Genomic DNA, 10410 nt, shown 5'->3' on the forward strand with positions numbered 1-10410 from the left:
TCCTCCACTTTTTCCTATTGTAAGGTAATCTTCGCATTTCTGTAACACTGGAACATTCTACATCCTTAACTACTTGTGAACAACAATCTAAGATAAATCTACCTATTCTTTTCTTAACATCTGTTTTTGCTTCTAATTTGCCTCTAAGTAGTCTTTCATGCCTGAAAAGCTGTTCTAGGAACCTATCCCATCTATTTCTTATTTACTTACATATTGACTTCTGTTCTCCTACTCTTTCAAATACCTCCTCATTTCTAACCTACTCTTCCCCATCATCATTCGTGTGTAATGTCATATCTGAAACGCATTTTTTTTCCGCTGTGCCCTCCGTTCATGTTTCAGCCCCATATAACGCCGCACTCCAGACATACGTACACACCTTTAATAATCTTTTCTGAATTTATAAATTAACCGGTCGCGACCATAGAAGTGACATTTTCTTGTTGAATGCGACTCGATCCTGTTCTATTTTCTGCTTTATATTTCCACCGCTTTTTTTATCTTGATCTATCTGACTTCATAACCCACCTAATTTTTCGTTGGCTATCCTAATCTTCGCTCTTTCCCTACTTTTTCTTTTGTCAATAGTGCTTAGAAGTATAGATTCAAAAGGAACGCTGACAATGTTTGACTCTCTTCCTAATATTTGCTTCTGTATGTTGCTACACTCAAGCTCTATAATTGCCTGTTGCTCTTTATATAAACTATGTATCACTCTTCTATATCTGTATCTCATTCCTACATTTTTAAGTATGATTGTAACATTGTCAAAAGCTTTGTGTAAATCTACGATCCTATATACGCGACCTTTCCTTTTTCTAACGTTTTCTCTATACATATATTATTATTCGTAAATATTTTTTTAGTTTACTATGAATTAATTTGTGACTGGCAAGGTAATATGTTTTCATAAATATATTATTTTATTTGGTTACAGTTTCCTTTGTTTTTCATTCCCGAAGCTATGAGGAAGTTTCATGGAATACTCATGCTAGAAAGAAAACGAAAACGTGGTGAGTTTTTCAATTTAATATTCATTTCTGTTCGTTCATTTCGTCATCTCTTGCAATGAATATTTGGTTTTCATATTTAAAATTATAAAAACAAATCTCTCCTTTGTGTGGACTTTGGGAAAGGGGACTTTATGAATTTAATGTACATAAACACTTGCTGTTCCTTATTTATCCATGTGAGATTTATAAGTATAGGTATATATTTAATNCGAGTAGGTGCTCAGGCACCAGCGGACCCCCCGTTGTTGCGCCCCTGATGGCATCCACAATCAGGGTAAAAGCACACATCGGCAATATATAGCTTTTGTTCATTAAGCAATTTCCTAATTAGTTACCCAAATTTCACGTTAATTTAACAACGAAAATAGCAACAGCAAACTTTACTTATTTCAGCAAAGGAATACATAAATAAATATTTACTAAGTTGAGCACAACCAGTATTGTGGTCAGAATATTTGCAATTACCTTTTCAACTGTAAATGCTTTAAAGTTTGTTCTGAACCCTGTCAGGAGCAACCTTCGAGTAAATTCGACTACAAATAAAATATACCCCATAGAAACGTTTCAACTTCTTTTCATTTAATTAAAAACAAAGTTTCAAGTAAATTCTATCACAAATAAAATATGTTCCAAACAAAAATTGTAACCCCTTTTTACTTTTGGAGGGTGAATTTTTAAAATGCCGAAATGGGTGTTCCACTAATTAAATGAGAGAGCATTAAGTTTCAAGTAAATCTGACCACAAATAATATATGTCTCATTCAAATATTGCAACTCCTTTTCGCCATCGCCCCTCAGAGGTTGAATTTTTAACCAAATTTCAAGTAAATTTAACCAAAAACAAAAAATTTTCATGTAATCTTTGCAAACACCTTTCAGCTTCCTACAGAGGTTGAATTTCTCAAAATGTTGGAATAGGTATATCACTAATTTTGTATGAAAGGGCATTAAAAGTTTCAAGTTTTCATGTAAATCTGACCAATAACAAAAATGTCAAATGTTATAACATGAAGTTTTTTCCATATAAAAATATTATCTAAATTTCCGTTTTCCCGTGTATTTTCCAAAAATTTTCTTTCATGCAAACCATGTCCTGTCAATTACAAGTACAACAAAAAATAAATCAGTCAAATCGGTTGAGCCGTGCTTAAGTTTGGGCAATTTCCTAAAATTGACAGCTAGGAACAGTTTTAATTTGTTTTTTACGTTTTTATCCAATTTTTCTCTTCATAAGAACTTTCCTCAGGCATTAAAAAAAATGATCGGCTTAGCAACACATTTGGCGATTCATGTTTATTTATATAGATATTAGATAGACATTGGATATTAATAAATAATAAATGATGGAATGACTAAATTACTTTAGCGCCAAAATTACTACTAGAATAATTGACTCCGTATGTACACATTTGTTTTGAATCGTTTAGAAATTAACATTATCTTCTTTTTAGGGTTCCGTACTTCAAAAAGAAAAACGATAGGATAGGATTCGTTGATCCTTCGACTGTCTGTCTGTCAAGACCCATTTTCTCAGGAGCGCATAGAGATATCAAGTGAAAATTAATATCAAAATACTCAAGTCTGCAATCCCTTGGAGCAGTGAAAAAATCAAATTGCTAAGTCAACGTAATCGAAGATACGACCGTTTACACTCGGGGGGGAATCAAAACCTATAGAGTACTTCCTGGCGATCTAGAATAATGAAACTTGGCAAGAAGTAATGCCTCATAGCACAAACAAAAGGAAAAATCCGAAAATCGTAAATTTGTAGTTATACCTCACAAAAAAAAGTTTTTTAATTGTAATATTGTACGTATACGGTTTGGGAACTGATCTTGGGTGGAAACTTAAAATATACTCAGAAGAAGCGGTAGCGAGACTCGATTCTCGTGAGACGCCATGATAGGCCAACAATTCATAATATACATGCCCTCGGTGCATGTACGAGTCCGACTCGCTCATAGGCGGTTTTTTTATAATAAATACCATTTTCAGTAAGAGGAAACAGATCATCTATACAACTTTAATAATTAATAATTAATTTACATGATAAGGAATTACAGGATAATTTTTATCGATTTGCTATATAAAATACTGTCTCCATGTCTATTATAGTAATATTATATAGTATTATTGATTTGCTTAACTGTAATTGGTCTTTGTCTTTTTAAGACTTGAAGAAATTTTAAAAAGCATCAAAGGTATTTATTGCATTTGACTCATTTCACATTTTTGTCAGTTACAATAGGAATATTAAATCATTGATGCACCTACTTTTATTGGGATGTATTTTTTAAAAAACAAAGTACACGAATTTATTCTTTAATTCTTTATTCGTGTAGCTAATCATTATTCAAGAAATTCTTTAATTTTATAATATTTTCGTTGGAAGATAGGCACTTATTGTGATTAATTGGTACACTTTAGTTTACGTTTTATTTCGATAATATTCAATCACATTTGATCGAATTGTTAGCTGTTTGACTCCATCATAGTGAGAGATATTTGGGTAATGTTTATACATTTATTATATCATATTTCGAACGGTATTACACTTTTTTGTCATAATTTGAATGTAGTAAAAATCAAACAACTTTATGTTTTAAATATTTAAATTTTGCACCAGTTGGTGTATTACCAGAATGCACTTTTCATTAAAGAATATTGATCTCTGTTACCCTATTGCTTTACAAGTAGAATTATATCTAACAGAAAAATATAGTAAGTACAATAAAGGCTGTTCTTTAACACCGGAATTAAGATAAATAAAATTTGTTTTCACTGGTTTTTAAATGCCATATAAATCATAGACTCAATTCTACTTCTAAATCAATAATGTAATAGTAGAAATCGATATTCATAAAGAACAAGAACTTTTTATATTTATTACACCTATTCTAATATTGAGTTCCTACATATAAAAAGTGTCTTAGCTTTTCCATTCAAATTACGACAGCCGAACTTATAAAATCTGCTAAATTTTACATAAATCGATGCCGAAACAATCGTCGTATTCGCCATCTGCTCATTTTGCTCGGAATAGGTCCCAATCTGATAATTTATTTTTTGTTAAATGTTTGGAAACATAAAAAACGGTATTCCCTCCGCATTTTTTCATGCAACATCGATTTTGTTAAAAATCCGTAATTAAGCTTAGGTACCTTAGTTTTTTTCTTCAAAAGCTAATATTGTTCCTAATGTGTGCTTTTTGTTTTTTCGATAACTAATAACTCAAAAACTGACTTATCAAAAAAATCTTCAAGGAATACTTTCTACTTTAGAATTTATTCCAACATCGATTTTACAATGTAATAAATTTCCCCCCTGAGAAGGATGGCATCCAGGGGCGCAACAACGTTACAGTTTGACTGGGTGCTCCCATCATAATACTATAAATGACTAAAAAAAAACAAAGGTCACCAATGTATTGAATTTCTTATACTTGAAAAAGTCGATTTCGGCTGCTCATTTTCGAGCTTGAACAGAACATTCAAGCTAGGTTATTATTTAAATCGATTGGAATTGACTGGTGCCCAACCCAATCGAGTAGGTGCTCAGGCACCAGCGGACCCCCCGTTGTTGCGCCCCTGATGGCATCCACAATCAGGGTAAAAGCACACATCGGCAATATATAGCTTTTGTTCATTAAGCAATTTCCTAATTAGTTACCCAAATTTCACGTTAATTTAACAACGAAAATAGCAACAGCAAACTTTACTTATTTCAGCAAAGGAATACATAAATAAATATTTACTAAGTTGAGCACAACCAGTATTGTGGTCAGAATATTTGCAATTACCTTTTCAACTGTAAATGCTTTAAAGTTTGTTCTGAACCCTGTCAGTCAAGCATGTTTTACATGCTCGTTCCAATGTTAAGGGCTGCAACTAATAAGTATATAATTTACAAATTCTAACAACATATAAAAAGATAGAATGAGAAAAAAGAATCTTTTGAGTTTATTAAATCAATATATTCCATTTTTTTACAGTTGCTGTCAGTTTTTCTTTCTGGACTTGATGAGTAGCGAGAAGGAACCTTTGATACGATCCAATTTCAACCACAACGGTAATTGAATTTTATTTTCATTATCCCCAATGTATTTTTCAATTTCTTTGCTTTTCCGCCCCTAAAAATTAATGAGTCAATCTTAATACTTTCTGATGGTTTTCTCCGATTTATGCGTCGTTTAAGGAATTCTAAATCAAAATTTCGTCTGAAACTTCGTGAGTGGTTTCATCTTAACGTAACCTAAATACAACTACTTTCTCTGCAAAAACTCTGGGAACTGAATAACACTCCAATTAAATGACGTTTTAAAACCATATAATCAACCATTTGCTCATTACTTGAATCACAAGATAATGCAATACAAAAATTAATAAAAAGGCTGGCTGACAAAAAAAATGTAGATCTCCCCCTTGAACATGTTAAATTAACGAGAGTATGAAAATTTATGAGAAACCACGCAAATTGTATATAAATATTACCACAATAAAATGATCATATCGGCTTAGAATTTTTATGAGCGTTTTTTAGAAGCTTATAGGCCCTAAACTTGTAAATTACACGATATTGTGTAACCTGCAGAAAAGAAACAAAAAATACTTACATTTTTACAATACATGTATTATATATGTTAGGCCCGAAGACCGAAAACGCTCACCGAACGCGTTTTGGCTGTTTTAAAACGCTCGCAACGCGTTCTGGTAACTGTTAAACAGCAGGAACGCGTTTTGTCAATTGTTAAACGCTCGCAACGCGTTCTTAATGTTCGACTTGTATTATTTGCCGCTTTCTACCTGCGTACAATGAGATTTATATTGTACTTATAAAACAAATGAATTTTCATCCATTTTTCAGTTTTTAGGAAACAATTCAATTATTGACAACTAACTTTTCGGTCTTCGGGCCTAACATATATAAAACAGTATCATTAAACTAACTGTCAAACAAAGCGCAGCCTCAACCGTTGGACCTAAACAATTTATATTTTGAGTAAACATTCTTCCAATACCCTGGGTGTCCACCAAGGTGAAATTTAAAAAAAAAAAAGAAAGGGTTGAAACGGAGTAATACACTTTGTATGAATAAACATAAACAGTCTTTCAAGATCCGTTGGAGGGAAAAAAGTATGGGTCGGAGGGATGAGGATTATCTTGCTAAACAACAAAAGTGTGTTTTTATGAGGCGGTGAAAGGGTGGAGATCAAAAATTGATTATTTGCTGGTTTACGATTGGTTCTGTATACAAAAAGAATTTTTAATTACTTCGTATTGTATTTTTGTAATTTAAGAAAATAGACCAATTGACTTATTGCTAATAGTGTTTTCTGTTTATGGTGCATAATGCCTCTGAATGCAATAATCATAATGATAAATATAAAATTGTTAAAATCGGAACAACGATGTTTTTCAATTTTTTATTTATATTTTAGGTCACATATCCAGTGCATTTTTACGTTTTATTTCAATACAAAAGAAATTAATGGTTATTCATCAATAAAAAGCTTATTGTGAAATTGACCTACACCCTAAAGTAGACTTTAAAAACTGTGCAGATTGTATGACCGTTTGATTGTGGTAATAATTTTTTACACATTGAGTGTAAATCACATGATTGTTCTTAAATTTTTATACGTCCATTAATTTGACATGTATATACATCTGGGATCAGAATTTCTGTAGGCCAATTGTTTTATTAATTTGGATATTAAATATTTTACACTAGAAGAAATTCACGAAGTTTCAGGCTAGTGTTTATAATTAAAAAAGGACATATAGTGAGCTGTATGATTTTTATTGTTTGTTTGCATTAAAATATGAAATCCATTCTTATATTTCAATTTTTCGTAGATACCTAAAATTTGTATGACGTATATTATTATAGGATTAATTTATATTAAGTTTTGTTTTATAAAGACCTGATTATTTTAGATAATTGAACCTGGTTGATAAAACCAAAGATTTTCATATTAATGTAATTTCAGTTAATCAGTAAAAATTCCTTTAATAACTGTGGAAAATTTAATTTGTTACCGACATTTTATTTTATTTGATGTTAATGTTTATTTAATTTTGTTACAGCTACATCTGTTTTTTTTCCAAGAATTGTATAGAAAGCTCGTTAGGTGGAACGCCAGTGTTGGAAGAAAAATTATGAACCAATTGCAGCCATATGTGTTTTACGCAAATTGGTCATGAGTTTTTAGAAGTTAAGGGAATGAAGGTAACAATCTTTCATTTTCTCCAACTTCTTTATCGTTTGAAGAAATTGCATTTTATATTCCAAATAAATAAGATAAATAAACTCCTCTTTATGTTTCCTACAGTTTAATGCAAATCTCGATAATTGTAATTTGCTTATTTTATTTTTTTGGTTAATAATACCCAACAAACTATTAAAAAGTATTTTGTGCATTTGAACGATAATATTGAAATTTATTACATTTTTTATCGAGAGATCAAATTAAATGTTAAAATATTCTTTTTTCTTCTTTTGTTTATTTCCGCTATTTCTTTACTTTTTCCTTTTTTGTTATTAGTATCTCGAAGTTACAAATTTGAAGTTATTTTGAAACAGCAAACCCTAAACAATTACAAAAAACTGTTATTTTTTTCTCATTTACTGGATAATTCATTCATTCGGGTTAAGAGGTTTTAATGAACTTGAGTTTTTCCTGAGGGTGCTCATCATGAGCGAGAGGTACCCACTATGAGTCGGGGGTGCCCAGGCACCCTGAGACCTTCTGCTGTTGCGCCCATAGTCGATTTTAATAGTTTCTATTTTAGTCATTTAAGCAACTACAGAAACTTCAAATATTCGTTTATATTCTTAGTATGTGTACGTTGTAAATACATAAGATTCATATTTCAGAGCAACCAAAAGAGCGTTCTGGACATCTCGGGTTGACCTTTTTGATCATTCAAACGTAAGTCTACATTAGTGAAAGGCTGAGAACCGAGCATAGATGTAATTGGAGTCATTAAAGGTAGGCATCATTTTTTGAAAAATAAGTGTGGTATAGAAAAGTTCAGCCATCCCTTTATACAAATAATAAAGTAATGTAAGTCCAATAAATGCAATTTAAAGCTTTGAGGGATGTTTTGATTTGTTCAATGAATATTTCGTTTATCAAATTTTGCATTTTTGCTTGTGCCACATAAAAAGCAAAATGTCATAAATTTTCGTTTCAAATTTTTTTTTACTTCCAATTATTTGTTACCGTAGTGTTGGTAAATATTCTTATTTATCACGAAATCATTGTTTAATAATTTTCAGTTTTGTAAGTGTTTTGTCTGGTACCATACTAAACTTTTAAACCCTTTCAAGGAAAACGAAATTTGTATTTTTCCTGGTTTTTTGTTTGATTGGTATTTTTCTTACATTACTTTCCTAGTTTAATTTTGTAATATTTCAATTTTTGTATTTGATAGAAATTGTCTTTTATTTCACAAGAAGTTAATTATAAATAATTTAGGATATGTAACTATAAATGAAAAATTGATACTGATACTGATTTAATGTTAAATTTGACTTTTTGAATATGATAGTCAACTCTGAAGTCCTATTAATTTAATTCATTAAAGTAATTGAAAAATAATTTGATAGTAATACAAAATTGTAAACGTTTGCAGAGGCTTAAGTATTATTTAGTAGTTTGATTTTGACTTTTGGGATAATTTATTGTTATAGAACTCATCGTATGAATAATACTTGTAAAAGTATAAAATTTGTAGAAAACTGTGAAGTTTGTTTGGAGCTGTTGAAAATTCATATGTACTTTTGTTACAGAATTTTATTTTTCCTTCCTGAACCGTGAAGGAGCTTCCTTGGAGCGCCAAAGCTGAGAAGGCAATGCCATAGAACGATTGGATCACGGCGGCGATGTTAAAAGAGGAATTGAATGTGGATTCCGTCAACATCGGTATGTTATTTCTAATATTTAATATTTTCTTGCATCATTTTTATTTATCGAAATATTGTATATCTACCCTTATTTTGCGTTCTAAAAGTTTATTGTATATTATTATTTTTTGCGCATTAAACGATAAAATGACTTTTTCAAACGTTTGACTGAAACAGGTCTTTAAATTAACTGTTTTTTACACTTTTTCTTGCATAATGCCGGTTTGATTTTAAATTCTTTATTAGTTGCAATTACTGTGAATTTATAAATAAATTTTTAAATCACGTTTGTTATTTTAAAGCAACATTTATTTAATTCAAATGGAAAATGTCTTAAAATTAGTTGTTTATTTGTTCACATTTTCTTGTATAATGCCAGTTTGATTTTAATTCCTTTTTACTTGTTTACACCAAGAAGTATGAGTTGTTAAATAAATGTTTGCAATATTGTGTTATTTAAAATAAACATTTATTTAATTTAAACTTTTTTCTTTTAAGTTTAAGTATCTTTACTTTTTCTAAGATTCACTTCAGATGATTTTGTTGCATTCTAGACGGATTTCTTATCTTTGAACTTGAATTTTAACATCTGTATAGATTAAGACTTTTTAAATATTAATGGCATTGCAAATGAAAACAAATAATTGCAATCAACAAATAAAAATAAGACTATATAAATTTTTAACTTTCTTGTTGATTTTTGTCTAATAAATAATAATCTTTTTTGCAGTGACAGCACTATCAGCAGCTGGTGTCATCTAGACGTTGCTTTCCACCACCCATCAGGGAACTACAGTGCACTGCGTGTGCATTCGGTCGGGAGTGATCTGGAGCGTCAATCTTCGAACTCGAAGTCTCCAGAACTCGGAATTAGGTAATTTCTGAGATTCTGAGTCTTGGAAACGGCGGGATTTGAATCTCAATGTCTCCAGGACGATGGATCTATTTGGATACATTGTTCTGAAGACTTGAGACTCAAATCTCAAAGGGACTAAAACTCAGCATCTCAGAATTACCAAATTTCGTGTTTGGAGACCTCTTGTTCGAATTTTGGCGCATCCACGTCCTGGGCGTTGTCCCGGACGGTCTTCGAATTAAAAAATCTTTCGCGCTAAACCTGGTAGACGTGAAAAATTCATTTTTGTCTTTTTTAAATAAAACAAGTAACATAGGTTTTCGTTTATTTTATTGAAAGTCCTGCCCCCTTTATCCTCCCGCACATTCACACTCTCACTCACACCCCTTTCATACTCCCACTCTCTCACACATTTACACCCCTTTCATGCTCTCATTCGTTCCCCATGCACTCGCTCATTCACACCGAGATTCACATCGAGGGGTAAATGAGAATATGGGAAAGGTCCCACATTCTCATTTACCCCCACTTTCTCACACATTTATACCCCTTTCTTGCGTTCATTCATTCATAACCCCACACTCCCACACCTTTACATCCTCATTCGTACCCACACGTCTCATACTCTTATTA

General features: G+C 31.3%; 1 long non-coding RNA gene across 4 annotated transcripts in view; it reads left to right on the forward strand.

Annotated features, from left to right (window-relative positions):
- The window catches only part of LOC108736454, a 52413-nt gene extending 42337 nt beyond the window's left edge, over positions 1–10076 (forward strand). For 2 of the 4 annotated variants that reach the window (XR_003232330.1, XR_003232331.1), the window contains exons 3-9: positions 938–1013; positions 2465–2772; positions 5005–5081; positions 7100–7241; positions 7890–8004; positions 8808–8940; positions 9652–10076. This is a non-coding gene — a long non-coding RNA (uncharacterized LOC108736454). Of the gene's footprint in view, positions 1–937; positions 1014–2286; positions 2411–2464; positions 2773–5004; positions 5082–7099; positions 7242–7889; positions 8005–8807; positions 8941–9651 lie in introns of those variants that run through there. The other 2 variants (XR_003232332.1, XR_001937724.1) reach the window with 2 other exon arrangements.
- The last annotated feature ends 334 nt before the right edge of the window (positions 10077–10410 follow it).

This window comes from Agrilus planipennis, unplaced genomic scaffold (genome assembly GCF_000699045.2).
Source record: "Agrilus planipennis isolate EAB-ADULT unplaced genomic scaffold, Apla_2.0 scaffold127, whole genome shotgun sequence".
Taxonomy (NCBI): domain Eukaryota; kingdom Metazoa; phylum Arthropoda; class Insecta; order Coleoptera; family Buprestidae; genus Agrilus; species Agrilus planipennis.